This window comes from Nannospalax galili, unplaced genomic scaffold (genome assembly GCF_000622305.1).
Source record: "Nannospalax galili isolate Female #2095 unplaced genomic scaffold, S.galili_v1.0 scaffold103, whole genome shotgun sequence".
Lineage (NCBI taxonomy): Eukaryota > Metazoa > Chordata > Mammalia > Rodentia > Spalacidae > Nannospalax > Nannospalax galili.
In genome coordinates, this window is record NW_008352136.1 from 1,325,862 (window position 1) to 1,338,793 (window position 12,932).

Genomic DNA, 12,932 nt, shown 5'->3' on the forward strand with positions numbered 1-12,932 from the left:
TAAATGAAGAGGATGAATGAAATTCCAGGTTCTTTGGAATTCATGGGGGAGGGGCAGCGGAAGATGGAAATGTCAAGCTCTGGAAGACCCGCTCTTGCAAAATAGAAATCAGAACTCCGTTTCCGTTCAAGTCCTATTCCCCACCTCCATTCAGCCATGATCACTTTGAAAATAAAGAGATCACCAGAAAAAGGGGAACTCAAAGGGTCATGGAGATTTCCATTGGGGGAGCCAAATTCCCAGTCTCACAGAGAGCATTCTCAAGAACTCCCTGGAAGGGAACGCCGCACCTGCGGGTGCTGGAAAATCAGCCCACGCAACACTGCACCCACTTCCCACCTCCAGACTCGGCCTTAAAGTAAAAAAGTCTAGGAGCGCCCCAAATTTGCTCAAAGTCAAGCCTGAGCGGAACACGGAAAGCCACCAGCCTGGTCGGCTCCTCCCGCAGTCACTGAGGGTCCCCAAGGGGGCGCGGTCCGGCTGCACAGCGGTACCTGGAGCGGGTCCTTGGGGGCCGCTGTGCTCAGGGGCGGCTAGGCACGGGGACTCCCTCGCGCTCGCCCCTCGCCGTCTGCAATTTGGCCGCCCTCGCAGCTCAAACCGTTTTTAAATTTCCCTCTCTGGAGCTGTCCAGCTCCGAGCATGCGCAGTAGGCGTGCGGGGGGGGGCTGTCTTCCCCCCCCACCCCCACCCCTAGGGTCAGTCACAGGGCAGGGTCAAGGGGATTGTCGCGGGCGGGTCCCTGGAGCCGTGAGCCTCGCGCGCTCCAGGGCTCCCGGGACCTGCGGGGGCAGCAGGGGAGGGACGCCCCTCTTCCAACTTTGCGAGCATGCGTGCCTGGTGATGGGCAGGGCTGAGATGCAGAAGATGCTGCAGACAGGGGCACTGGCAGTCGGTCCCCCGGCTGGGCAAGGGAGGCGGGCGGGCGCAGAGCCGGGTGCAAGTCTCTTTGTCCCCCCAGGGGACGTGCCCGGGCCAGGTAGAAGCGCCACCTGTCACTTAAGAAAGTTTCGTCCGCGCAGCGCACAGGCAGCGGCTCCACCCGCGGGGACAGCAACCGGCCCTGGCCGCGCGGAGCCGAGCGGCGGTGGCGGGTCGCCCGCAGCCTGGACGCTGCAGACGGAGCCCGCGGGCCGTTGGGGACAAGGGCCCGCCCGGCCGCCCGCGCTCTGCCGGCTCCGCCCCGAGCCCGCCGCGGGAAAGGTGGCGCGCAGGGCGGACGGCGGGACCCGGCGCGCACAAAGGTGACCCCGGCCACGCAGGGCTCCAGGAGCGGGTCCGCTGGTCCCCTGCTCCAAAGGCTGCACTTGGGGGCCCTCATTTTGCAGCCTCACCCGAGTCATGGACCACCGTAGCGAGCACAGTAGGCTACCGCGCATCCTGAAGTCTGCGGCTCCAGTGGCCTCCCGGGCTAGGGTGTCACTGCTTCCCACGGGGACAAAAGCTCGAGTCGCAGGCCGGGAACAGACCTGGCAGCTTGCTTCCCAGGACAGTCCCCCACACTGTGTCCAGCAAGGGAATTAGGTCCCTGCGCTGTGGCCAGGGAGCCCTTTCTCTCCAGAGTTTTAAGCTCAGGCAAAGCCAGGATTTCCGAAGTGGGGTATCTGGATTTCATTTTTCATTCAGATGGACTGTGACCTTGGCAACAGGCCATGGCTTCCTGAAAGGCTTTCTTGTGGCACCTGGGCACACTTCTTTTTTCTTTTCCAGGAGTAAACAGATCGGCTTGCATTCACCATGGGGAGAAATGTAGTTTACAGATGTTGGTCAAGGTTGTGGTTGGGAAAGTTTCTCAGTTCTCATCTGTCTGACCCGCCTATATTTAAAATCAGGACTTTGACTCCTTACAAAGGTTGACATACTTGGTGTTACTTTGAATATCTCTGGATGGCCTATAATTTATTCACCTGTTGAGTTGTAAGCATTCCAAGTATTTAGGTTTATTTTTATTAATCATTATTAGTGCTATAACTGAATGCTAGTGACTTATGCTTTGGGGGTAATAGTCCTTTTCAGTAAGATGGAATTTTATAGATCTTTAAAGGAGTTTGTAAGGAAATGATCTGTTCTGGAGGATTCAATTATAGTGAATCCTACAAATTGCACTGAGAGCAGCTGGGCATGGTGGCACATGCCTGTAGTCCCAGCACTTGGGAGGCAGAGGCAGGCGGATCTTTGTGAGTTCAAGGCCAGCCTGGTCTACATAGTGAGTTCCAGGACAGCTGGGGCTACAGGGAGACCCTGTCTCAAAAAGACCAAAAACAAAACAAAATAAAACAAAAAACCCCAAATTGCACTGAGAAAGACCAAGAGTGTGTGTGTGTGTGTGTGTGAGAGAGAGAGAGAGAGAGAGAGAGAGAGAGAGAGAGAGAGAGAAAGAGAGAACACTGTTTTTGAAAATGAGCCTCCCTGGAGATTGAAAATGAGCTTCCCTGGAGATTTTTGGCTGGGGACTGTGATCGTTTTTAACAAAAGAATTAAGATTTTGAGTTCTTTGCTTTAGGATTGATCAGTGAACATATTGACACTCAGACACTTACTGGGAGGGTTATTCAAAAACCCAAAGTATAAACAGAAACCTTTCTTCTATTAGAGTAACATATTTCCCTGTTTTATGGTATTTCTCCACTGTCAGTCAACTGGGGTGACTCAGAATCAGGGAAGGGAAGGACTGGGGCCAGCTCTTCTTCCACAGGTGCCTCAGGTGATTATGTCATCGAGCAGGTTGAGGCATCTGTGCTAGGTGATATCCATCCTGAGCCAAAGGTGACCAGTAATAGCCTGCTTTTCCTTGTTGAATGAGAGAATGCAGTTCACCTGTTTCCACAGTCTCCCAACCCTTTATCATTGGCTCCTGAGTGGTAAGAGACTCCCAAGCCCCAGACCTCATTTTTCCGGAGTATTAAAAATTCCCTGATAGCAAAGTCCAAAAGGCCCTTCAGAAACCCGAGCCAGCAGGAACTCTGGGCCCAGGCAAAAAACAACACTGGGTAGGTAGCTTCTGTTCCTCCTAATCTGGGGCTGTTTCTTAGGCTTTGATAGTTTGTTCTGTGTAGACTTACGGTGTCTGTGGTTGGGAAGAAGTATTTGTCCAAGATGTTGACTGTGAGCTCATAGCTCAGTGATAGCTGGAAGTATTTGTTTATCCTGTACAACATGTTTAGACAGCATTTGTACTGAGCGATTAAAAATACTAACTCACTTGGCAAGTCGAAAGCAAGTTTCTTTGATTGAGAGGTTCAATTGTATTACAGATCGTGATCATTTCTTCTCCACCCCCCGCCCCCAAATCTTGGGTATGTTTTTGCTAACTGTTCTGATTTCTTGGGTGCTGAGAAGAAACAGTAAGCAGAGTCAGGAATGGATGACAGGTAGCATCAGTTCTGTTTCTTCCTGCTAAGGAACTGCAGGCTGTGTCTATGAGGGGAAATTGCTAAGGTCTTTTTTCAGCTGGTACCAACAAAGGTCACAGCCCCAGCTGTGTCAGGCACAGAGGAGGAACTCCTGAGATTCAGAGGGTTTCCCCCCGACTTCATCAGCTGCTAAAAAAAATCTACTTGAGTGCCATTTTCTTGAAAGAAATTTCTCAATGGAAATTAGTTGATGTCCTCTCCAACCAGTTCATTTCTGATAGTCATTTCATGAAATTCAGTAGCCCAGCCACTGTCGGATGTCTGAAAACAAGCTTTGAATAGGGAAGCCCCGCCTTTTTCTGTGGGAGGGATACTGATTTGTGTGTCAGGGTCCTCTTGAGGGTGGTGACTACAGAGGACCCAGTAACTGTCATCGTACAACTTATCTCTGTCTTTATGAAATCCTATTGTCTCCACCTGGACTCAGTTCAGTCGCTGTCTTGTTTGCATCTCACGTAGGGCAATCATAATTTATAAAAATTACTCCTGTGAAGGAACAGGGCCCACAAATGCTCAGGAGAAAAGTTGCAGGTACCTCTGTTTAATTCTGAAGAATTTTCCTCCTTTATAATAACCTCACTGTATTTTGTTTGTTTACCAACATGTCCAAGGATTCTTATATGGAATGTTTTTCACTTTGGGATTTGTTTGAAATTTTTTTCTTGAAGATTGAAAAAACAAAAACAAGGCCTTTTTCTTCAGGATTCCAAGCAAATGTTCAGACCACTGAGTTGTGTTGTTTCGAGGCTGATTTTAATCAGAATAATAAGAAACTTTGTAGGGATTACAGCCATCCTAGGCTACGTGTCTGTTCTACACTAAGCACTGACGTAGACAGGCCAAAGGATTCGCCAGCCAGAAACAAGTTGATTAGACCCTCAAGGCCACGAACACTGACCTTCTGTGATATTCTACAACATCTCCTTGAAATATAATGCCAAGTCCATGTACATCAATAGCAAATTCCCTACTAAGCTCAGTCAAGTTTCTACCACTTTAGCAAATACTTATGTGTAAACACTTTGGGACTAAATATTGTATCAATTTCAGTGATTATATTCTTGGTTATGTAACACCTGAAGCATCAGGCAGTTATTCTACCTGGCTTAAGTTTAAAAGTGCAAAACAAATAATTTGGAGACTAAGTAAAAAATGATGCTATCCTGGCTCTCTCCTGGTGGCTGTTACTAAACACAGGTTGGCATTGTTAGGCTGGTAACTGACCGTCATCAGGTGCTGAAAACATCTGAGATTCTACCAAGTCCCCCAAAGACGTGTCAAGTTGTGTGGCATAGTCTTAACTTTCAGCATTTTCCTTTGAGGTAGTGAAAAACGTGTGTGCTGGATAGCTTTAGTGTCAACTTGACATATCTGGGTTGAGGGAGCATCAGTTGGGGAATTGCCTCCATTGGACTTGCCTGTGGCCATGTCTGTGGGGTATTTATTATCTTGTTTGTTGAGTGATATGGGAGGGCCCAGCCCACTGTGGGTGGTGCCACCCCTGGGCAGGTGGGCCTATATTATATAAGAAAGCAGATTGTGCACAGGCCAGGGGAGCAAGCCAGTAAGCAGTGTTCCTTCATGGCCTCTGCTTAAACTCCTGCCTCCAGGTTCCTACCTTGAGTTCCTACTTCAGGCTCCCTGATGAACTGTGACCTGGGAGATGTAAGGCAAATAAAGCCTTTCTTCCCCAAGTTGGTATTGGTCAGAGTATTTTTTTCACAGCAATGGAGAAACAAACTAGAACAATGTGTCCTTGCAGCACCAGCTGAGTGGCTTTGGGCTGTATGACCTACCTTTCTCCACTCCTCCTGAAAGGAGTGACAGCCCTCTACTTGTAGGGCTGAGGCTGAACAGAGGTACCTGATACCTAGTGGGTGCCCAACAGACCAGGGCTGAGTCTGGTTTTGCAGCTTGAGTCTCCCAGAGAAAGTGAGGAATCTATGAGTTATTCTGAGAAGCAAGCTCAACTTTTTTAACCAATAAAATCTGGTTTCACTAAACAGTTCTAGCGCCCTGAGAGGTCTGACACAGCCTTGTCCTGACACTGGGAGAATTTAGCCTATGCTCCTTCAAGATGATGCTGTCTGGATATGAAAATACTGAGGGCCTCGTCTTTGACCCTGACTCCATGTTCTGACCCTCTGTAGGTTCTTGCCTTCAAGTTGCATCAGGAAAATCACGCTCAACTGTCACCAGCTTGGGACAGCTGTCTTGCCTCTGAATTCTATACTTGATTTAACCTAGCCACTTTGTGTATCTTCTTTAAGTTATTAAGCAAGATTTATTTATTTTTATCTTACGTGTATGAGTGTTTTGCCTGCATTTATGTATGTACAACATGTGTGTAACAGTACTCATGAAAGCCAGAAGAGCATGTTGGATCCCCCTGGAGTTGCAGGTGGTTATGAACTGCCATGTGGTGCTGAGAACCAAACCCCAGTCCTCTGCAAGAGCAGTGAGTGCTCTTAACCGCTGAGCCAGCTCTCCAGCCCCCTTTGTGTATCTTTTATAGTATGATTCTTCAACCATGCAAGACTTACTGCTTTAGCCTCAAGACCCATTTGATGTAACAAACCTATGTGACCCACAGCCTACATGTAACTCACACACACATCAACTAGACAGAACTGTGAGCACTGCTGAATTCATGCCCCACTTTCTCTGTATAGTTTTCCTATTGGTTTTCAGCAGAGCTCTGGAGGTAGGGGTTGTAGCTGTCTTTTAAAAAACTTAAACCAAGGCCAACATTTAAAAGCCCTTCAAGTTGCAGTTTTCATCTTTTCTTGGAAAATTTGAAAACATGCCCACATGAGGCCTGCAATCCCTTGGCACAGTTGGAACTGAGTACAGCTATACCCCTCACCCCATTAGTATGGCAATAACATGACCCCTCAGTATGCTACAAGCACCACCACTCCTTATAACCCAACACCCAAGCCCTAGGTCTTTCCATTTGTCTTTGAACATGGTTTTCATTGGTCATTATTTTTCTTATAATAAAGACAAAAGTAAATTTGTGTGTGCATGCATGCATGTGTGTCTGTGTGCGTGTGTGTATGTGTGTGTGTGCACACACGCATACGTTTCTACTGCTATCAAAACCTCTGAAAGACTTAGTTGCTAAAAAATTAACTCTTTAAAATAATTTTTTACATTTATTTACTTCATTTGTGTGTATGTGGGGGGGCGTGTGATGTCATAGTGTGTGTGTGGAGGTTCAAAGGATAATTTTCAGACTCAGTTCTGTCCTACCATGTGGGTCTCTGGACTCAAACTCAGGTTCTCAGGTTTGGCAGCAAGCATCTTTACCTGCTAAGCCATCTTGCCAGCCCTAAGCTCTTTTTCTTTTCTTTTCTTTCTTTCTTTTTTTTTTTTTTTTTAAAGTAACTTACTTTGCCCAGTGACGTTCCAAGTTTTTTGTGTCCCTTGCTCAGTCTTCCTGGTAATGCCACAAGGTGGTATTTTTGCACCCGTATGAACAAGGAGATAACTTTGATTAGTCTCTATGAATTTTGGTAAATTAAGTCTACTTCTAGCTGACAGTGTCTGAGCGTGGAGAGGCAGTGCTGGTTGGGATCCCTCTCTCCTGCTTTGCTGCACCAGCGATTTCTGGCAGGCATCTTTCTTACTGTGCTTTGCTCGGGATTCGGCAGGTCCCACCACTGAAGATGCAGCTGTGTGCTGGGAATTGCTGCTCTCTACACTGGCTATGCGGAGGGAACATATTTCATTCACAGGGTAGGGTGTAACTTCTAGAATGGTATTGAGAAGACTGGATGCACTAAGTATTTTATAACTCTGTCCCGTAACTAGATCTAACATGTCAGCCATGTGATCTGTAAAAGGGAACATTTGAACCCACCACAGACAGTTGAGGAAAATAAAATTGCTACACGCTGGTTCCTAAGATAGAAAGGCATCAGTGGGAACCGAAGCAGATGAACTGCCTAGAGCTCTGGTTCAATTTGATTTCACATATAAGTGCTCTTCTGCATGGTACAGTTTGAAATTCATAGATAACTTTCTTAATACACCAAGGCGGTAAAAACGGGTGTGCCTTGTGAAAAGGAGTCACCTTTCTTCTTCTTCCCAGAAGCCAACTCTTTTTAATATCACAGACTAATCTCAGGGGCTCATCCTGTGTCACAAAAGGGCCTTTAATAGCTCATTGCTCAACAGACAATCCAAACCGGGACTTTCCACTGCAGGCAGCTTTATCCTTCAAACACCAAACAACCCTCAGTGGCTGTTTGAATGGTTCAGAACTTTTCTTTCAGCCTTGTAGCTATTGCTTGGTGAGACTGTGCTCTCCTGTATCAAAAAATCTTCCCACTGACAGCCTGGTCCCAAGGTTCTAGACTGGACAGTTTCCATCTTTTTATTTGTTTTCAAAGTAAAGTGAACGTAAAACAGAGCTGCATATAAACCGTTTAAATGTAGCCCTTGGCTGCCTCTCTTTATGGCAATCTAGCAATCCCCAGCTGTTTGTTTTAGAGATGCTAATGTTGTATCATTGTAACAAATTATACTTAAAAATCATTTAGTGTGAAATTGCAGATTAATCCCATAGGGATGGGGTATTAACAATCTCTCAGTCCTTTGGAGCATACAGATGGTGAATCTGGGATTTACAAAGGGAACAATCGCTGATTACATGCATGGGTATAACGGACAAAAAGACCTCCCCCATCTTCGCCAGGACAATCCAGTGGAGGTCCTAGTGCCTGGCTTGTTTGGGACACTCCAGTCCCTAAGAATGTATGTCTCATGCATGTCCACAATTTGGCTGTCCATCCTGCTGCATGCTCTCCAATGTACTAAGTGTGAATTTAACAAAAGGATTCAGTTCTCTGGACATGCTTAGTTTTAACTCCTGAATGCTGTTAGAATGTTTAAGAGCAGCTTCAAGGGGACCTTGTGGGGAGAATGTGGTTAATGTGCCCAGCTGAGAGCACCTGATGTTTATAATCAAGAAGAAAGTTCCTCATGCAGCAGGTTGATAGACAAAGACAGGGTCGTCATTGCCTCAAAATGTAACCTGTACCTAACATTAAAAAAAAAAAAAAAGGCTCAAGTACAAAAGCTTGATTTTGAGATTGTCAGCAGGTTGAGCCCTGAACTGAAAATTCTATGGCATTCCTGATGTTGAGAATGAGTGTGACATTCATGAACACTGGATAAAAACTGTTTTATTTGAAAAGAAAAGGAAAGAAAAGAAAAGAAAAATTAGATGGAGGGATGGAGAGACAGGTGAATGGAAGGATGGCTGAATGGATGAATGGGAGGGTAGATGGATGGGTGAATGGATAGGCGGATGAATGGATAGGCGGATGAATGGATAGGTGGATGAATGGATAGGTGTATGGATAAACAGGTGAATGGATGTATAGGTGGATAGATGGATGGGTGGATGGATAGGTGGGTGGATGGATAGATTGATGGATGGATGGGTGGGAAGATAGATGGGTGGATGAATGGGTGGATGGGTGGGTAGGTGAATGGATGAATGATGATAGATGAATGAATAGATTAATGGATGGGTGAATGGATAGGTGGATGGGTAGATGGATAGGTGGGTAGATGGATAGATTGATGGATGGATGGCGGGAAGATGGATGGGTAGATGAATGGGTGGATGAATGGATGGATGGGTGGGTAGATGAATGGATGGGTGAATGGATGATGATGGGTGAATGAATAGATTGATGGGTGGGTGGATGGATAGATGGATGGGTAGACAAATAGGTAGATAGGTGGGCAGATGTATGGGTGGATGGATGGATGGGTAGATTGATGGGTGGATGGTTGGTTGGATGGATAGACAGGTGATGATGGATGGGTAGATACATGGATGGATAGGTAAATGTGGATATGGATAAAGATGTAGCCCAACAGCAAACCTAGGGCCTTGCTCATTCTAGGCAAGTGTGCTATACTGCGTACACTCCAAGTCATATTTCATTTTTAATAATTGCTCCTAAAAATTTAAAGCAGAGAAGGGTCACTTTCATCCTTAACCAGATTCATGCACAGCTTCCAGCTCTGTCTACACCCTTCATGTCAATCTCAGATGCACAGGTGAGAAATGACTTTGCAACTGAGAGAATACACTGACTCAGAAAAACACACAAAGGCCAGACAGGGCTAGAGCTCTGGCACAGTGGGTAGAGTGCTTGCCTAGCATGCAAGAAGCCCTGGTTCTACGCCCAGCACCAACTACACAGGGCGTGGGAGTACATGCCTGTAATCCTAGCACTTGGGATGTAGAAGCAGAAGATCAGAATTTCAAGGCCATCCTTGGTTACATAGTGAATTTGAGGCCAGTCTGGGCTAGATGAGACTATCTCAAAAGCCAAAATGCTTAAAAGAATTCAGTATATTTCTCTTGGTTTTTCAGAGCTTGTTTCTCTGAAAACAAAAACTTTCATCCAAATTAGCTGTTGCTTGTCTCAAATATTCTTCCTGGGGCTGGAGAGATGGCTCAGCGGTTAAGAACACTGGCTGTTCTTGCAGAAGACCCAGGTTCGAATCCCAGCACCCACATGGCAGCTAACAACTGTCCATAACTCCAGTTCCAGGGGATCCGACAGTCTCTTCTGTTTTCCATGGGCATTGCATGACACGGGTGCACTTACCTACATGCAGGCAATACACACATATACATAAAATAAAAATAATAAAATTTAAAAAATATTCTTCCCCCCATATCTTTTGCCTCCCTTTCTATGATGTTCCCTGAGCCTTGGGGGAGTTGATATAGATATCCTCTTGAGGGCTGAACATTCAGAGTCGCTTATTCTTAGCACTCTAACCAGTTATGAGTCTCTGTATTAACCACTGGCCACTATAAAGAGACTTCTCTGACTACAGTTAAGAGCAATTTATGGGTATAAACATGGATATTTAGAAGGCAGTTTGACAGCATGTCCATTTAGCAAAAGAGTTGAAGGTCCCCAGAGCCTCTGCCTCCCCAGCATGGGCTTATGACCAGGTTTACACTATTGGCCTAATCTTTTAAGTCTGTGCTCCTATGTTGGTTTTGTTGGTCTGTAGGGACTGGAGAAGGACCTACAAATAGCTGTACTTTCAGTTTCACAGGAGGGAGTTTCTTAGGTATCTACAAGCAAAGGCAGGGTAAGCACCAGGTAGCAGATGGAGAGACGCAGCAGCAGCAGAACATCAGTCATTGTATTAGTCACTTTTCTGTTGCTGTGATAGAAACACTGACCCAAGCAATTTATAGAAGGAAGGGTTTATTTGAGCTTACAGTTCCAGGGGAATTACAGTCCGTCATGGCAGGGAGGCACGGTGGCAGAGGTAGCTGGAGCAGGAGCAGCAGAAGCTAAGCTCTCACATCATCACGCAGGCACAGGAAGCAAGAGAGTGCTTCCTCCAGGATAGCCACATCTTCTAAAGCCTCCCAAAACACCACCACCATGTGGGGACATAATGTCCAAATACTTGGGGCCTATGGGGGATATTATCATTCAAACCACCACATTCCACCCCCTGGGCCCCATAGGCTCATGACCATATAAAATGCAAAATGCATTTAGTCCAACTTTAAAAGTCTCCATAGTCTTTATCAGTCTCGATACTACATCTCAACACTATTTAAAAGTCCACAGTCCAGTCTTTTCTGAGACTCAGGTAAATATCTTAACTGTAAGCCTCTATATAATCAAAAAACAAATTACATATTCCCAACATCCAGTGGAACCAAATACACATTACCATTCCAAAAGGGAGGACTGGAGGCATAGTAAGGAAATACCAGACCAAAACAAGACCGAAAACCAGCAGGGCAAACACCAAATCCAATAGCTCCATGTCCAACTTATGGGACTTTACTTCCAAAGGGCTTAGATGGCTCAGCCTCTCTAGCTTTGCTGCGTGCAATACACAGCTCTCTCTTGTGCTGGTACCACTCCCTGTGTGCAGGTCTTCTTGGCAGATGCCTCACAGCTCTGGCATCATGAGCTTCTTGGAGTCTCCATTGCCAACCAGGCTTCACCTTCACAGCTTCACGCAGTGGCCTATCAGGGCCTTCTCTAGGCAGGGGAACCCCTGTTTCACGTTGCCTGGCCTCCGAGGCTCTCTGAAACCTCAGAGAAAGAATTGATGACCCTTCACTCTTCCATCTTTCATGCCTCTAAAGCTAGCACCAGGTGAACAACACTGCCAAGTTTGACTGCAAGTTTGGGGTGGACTCCAGCCTGCTTTATCCATTTTAGAAGCTTTTCTTTTTCATGGCCCCTGCAGCATTTTCTTTTCACAAGTTGGAGGCATAATTGGGTGTGGTCTTGCCCTGGAGGCACTCTCTCTACTGTTTAAGTCCAAATCTCTAGGCCCCTCCTTAATCACTTTAATCTCCTTATCAAAGGGATCTTCTCCAGAACATGCCAAGGCACCAACATTTATCTTCCTAGTGCTCTTTTTCAATCCAAACTGTATTTCTTTCTGCCCCATTTGCTCTTTTTCACTGTAGATCTGCATAATATTCACCATTAATATCCATGCCACCATTTCTACATTAGGCTGTCTTGAAATTCCTTTCACCAGAGAAATTAGTCCATTGCTTTTCAACTTAGCCTCAGGCAAGCTTTTAGGCTCAGGGCAGACTCCAGCCAGACTCTTTGCCAAAATATCCCAAGTGCTGCTTAAGTCCTTATTTCCCTCTGGAACTACATTGTTCTCAGTACTACTTTCTTCCAGGTGTTTACTAGAACAGCCTGTTAAGCTCTGCTTATAGCAATCAACCACTGTTCTAGCCCAAACTTCCAAAGTCTTCCACATTTTTCCAAAACCCCACATGGTCAGGTTCTTCACAGCCAACAGCCCACTCCTGGTACCAATTACTGTATTAGTCACTTTTCGGTTCCAGGGAAATTACAGTCCATCTTGGCAGGGAGGCACGGTGGCAGAGGTGGCTAGAGAAGAGGAGCGGAAGCTAAGCTCTACATCTTCCAACAGGCACAGGAAATGAGGGTAACTGGAGATCTGGCAAGGCTTAAGAATTCTCTAAGCCCACCCCCAGTGATTGCTCCCTCCAGGATAGCCACACCTTCTAAAACCTCCCAAAACAGCACCATCATCTGGGGACAGAGTGTCCAAATACTTGGAGCCTATGGGGGACATTTTCATTCAAACCATCACAGTCATCAAATCAGGCACTTGCAACACCCAATAGAGATGGCTGGAGAGGCCTGACTGAGGGAGTAAGCAAAGATTAACATCATCAGACTGGGGACTTACAATATCCTGAGAAATCAACTGGGAAGTGGAGGCTGTCAACTGGAGTTCCCAGTTGAGAGAGTCTCGGGTCCTTCTGTCCTCTCCAAGGATAAGCTTCCTGCTTCCTGGGAGATGACTGGGCTGCACGTCATAGAGCTGTGCTCGGGATGGTGCAGTGACTATGAGCAGAGAACCAGGATGTTTAAAATGCTTGTTGTGGTGTGGATGCCCCTCCCTCCAAACCAGAGCTGTATGGAGACCTCTCCTAGGTCCTTCCAGTTA